Genomic DNA, 3,299 nt, shown 5'->3' with positions numbered 1-3,299 from the left:
GTACAAATTAAATTCGAGTATGAACTCTTAGAGAAATAAAAGAAAGTTCCAAATTCAAATGCACAGAATTGGTTTGGGTTTTACGCTGTTAAGATTGGGTTAACATAACCGGATTCTTTTGAGAACAAAATTGTTCAATATATTGTGAAGCTAAAATTAAATACTATTATAGAACTCTGACACCTTCAGTGTCATAAGGTAAGCAAAGAGAATTTGAATAAGAGGCGGATTATCAAAGTATTTTTGAAAGAAACAAAGTCAAATGGCGTTTTAAAAGTTTTAAAAATGTGTCGAAAGATGGCAGTACATTCACTGTGGCCAGGCGTGGCTCACTCCGCGATTTCGTCGCGTCGCAACAAGTAGCTACGAGTACAGGTACATCCGTCCCACACCAATTTCGGTGGCTAGCCATAAGCCGCGCGTGGCGCTTGCGCCACCTAGCGGTCATATCTGACCTAATCGTAACAGACGCGTTATGCTATGTTAGACAGAAACGGCCCAATTTGAACTTTAAGATACGTCAAATAATAGATATGGAAACGATATGGATCGGATATGTCAGTGTCAAACAAGTGTCAAAAGTGAGGTTACTACAAACAAAAACGTCACTCTTGACACTTGTTTGACACTGACATATCCAATCTATATCGTTTCCATATATTATTTTACATAAATCTTAAAGTTCGAATACGGCTGTGAATCTTCTGTACCTAGTAAAATCTATGCTGTGACTACATAATTTACTTTGATAATCCGCCTCTATACACTCTATCTTACTCTTTGAGCTAAGAAAAAAATACTGATAAAGTACATTCGAGAAGCTGATAAGAAGCACTATAAGATGCTGATTCCCGAAAGCCAGTTCAGTGTTGAAGCGATCATACGACGATGTTGTTCGCCAAAGCAGTCGTCGTTCTGTTTGTGCTGACCATTACCACACCATGTAAGTACTTATCTGTACCTTTATAGTTATGTGACCAATATTTTATCTAACCTTTTTTAGGGTTCCGTACCCAAAGGGTAAAACGGGACCCTATTACTAAGACTTCGCTGTCCGTCCGTCCGTCCGTCCGTCCGTCCGTCTGTCACCAGGCTGTATCTCACGAACCGTGATAGCTAGACAGTTGAAATTTTCACAGATGATGTATTTCTGTCGCCGCTATAACAACAAATACTAAAAACAGAATAAAATAAAGATTTAAATGGGGCTCCCATACAACAAACGTGATTTTTGACCAAAGTTAGGCAACGTCGGGAGTGGTCAGTACTTGGATGGGTGACCGTTTTTTTTTTGCTTTTTTTTCGTTTTTTTTTTTTGCATTATGGTACGGAACCCTTCGTGCGCGAGTCCGACTCGCACTTGCCCGGTTTTTTACTTTAGTCGATAGTGACAAGTCGGCCCGATTCTAACTTTAAGATACGTCAATTAATAGATCTAGAAACGATACGGATTAGATATGTCAGTGTCAAATGTGACGTTTCTTCGAACAAATACGTCAATTTTGACACTGACACATCAAATCCATATCGTTTCCAGGCCCCAATTTCACCACGGTGACAGGTGCGACAATTGTAAAATCACTGTTGCTGACGTCACAGGCATCCATGGGCTACGGTTACCACTTACTATCGGGCGGGCCGTATTCCTGTTTGCCACAATCATTGTATAATTTAAAATAACTTTATTATATCGGAAAAAAACAGATATTTCTTTTGCGAAGTTTCTGACAATTGTCAAGATTTAGAAGAATTGTAGGTAATTCTTGACAGGTAATGAGTTATATGTCGGAATTTCGTGACAATTGTAGTGTTTCTTGTGACAATTGTCATAAACTTAGCAAGAGAAATATCTGTTTTTTTCCGATATAATAAAGTTTTTTTTAATAAAACAATGATGGTGGCAAACAGGAATACGACCCGCCCGATGGTAAGCGGTAACCGTCGCCCATGGATGCCTGTGACGTCAGCAACAGTGATGTTTTACAATTGTCGCACCTGTCACCGTGGTGAAATTGGAGCCAGATCTATTAATTGACGTATCTTAAAGTTCGAGTCCGGCAGATAGCCTACGAAGCTGTTGTAGCTCACTGTATTAATATATTTTTATCTATGATGTGTACAAAAACTACATAACTAAATTGAACATTAATCCGTCGTTTTCGTTGCCGGGCGTCAGACCGTCAACGAGGATGCCTCGTAGCAAAGACATATGTAACTTCGTATAAGATGAATAAAGTCTAAGGAAAAATATATATATTTTTTTAATTCATTTATCCAATATACATTTTTTTATAATTTTATACGTTTTCATTTTGAGTTTTAGTCGTGTGTCGATAGATGGCAGTAAAATTACTGTGACTACAAAGTTTACTATGACAGGACCCCTCTATACTATCTATTCTCTTTGCTCGTAGAGAGGCGAAACACGTGTTGACTACTTAGAGGATATTATAACCAACGGAGACGCCATGTCTAAAATTTTCGGTACAAAATAGTCTGCCGTTTTTTGCGGGGGAGGGGCACATCAAATGTATAGGTACGGCATGTCAGATAAACGTCAGTCCATACATATGGTTGACATGTGGTTGACCATTGGCCGCCTATTTTCGACAGAGGGGAACGCCTGTTAATGGCGGCTCCATTGTTAATTAGTATAACGTCAAGTTAGTATAACGGGTTTGACTAGCACGTTATCTTTCGCGGATTAGCAATTTTGGTTTAAAAAAAAATTGGTTTTCAACCGACGAAAAAAAAAAAGGAGGAGGTTCTCAAGTCGACGCGTATATTTTTTTTTAATTACAGGAAATCGATAAAACTAACTTTGGGCCCGATTCGGATTTTGAACTAGACATCTATTAGACATCTTTTAGACATCACCAAGATACGATAACGATATGTTTAAGATCTAACCTGTCAAATGTGACATATGTGCGATTCTGGAGATACCTACTGTTGAACGATTTCCACAGGATATGACTTAGAGATTCAATTCACATCTAATAGATATCTTACTCTATCTAACGTAAAAGTGACATTGGTTGCCCGAATTGCGCTGCAAAAGAGAACTAGTTGATACCTAAACTATAACGTATCTAGAATGGATCTAGTACTTACGTGTCGTCTCTTATTGTCTTTAAATAATAATGATTAGAGCTTGAGCGATAAAGATTTAAGACATATTTTTTATCTATAGACTTTTACATCTCTAAAGAATTTTTGTATTTGTATGTTGTTTCTATATTTTTGTAATTCGACATTTACTTATAGACTAAAGGTACATCTCTAGAAATTATCTAATA

The sequence above is a fragment of the Cydia splendana genome, chromosome 5 (genome assembly GCF_910591565.1).
Source record: "Cydia splendana chromosome 5, ilCydSple1.2, whole genome shotgun sequence".
Classification (NCBI taxonomy): domain Eukaryota; kingdom Metazoa; phylum Arthropoda; class Insecta; order Lepidoptera; family Tortricidae; genus Cydia; species Cydia splendana.
This window is presented reverse-complemented; position numbering follows the sequence as displayed.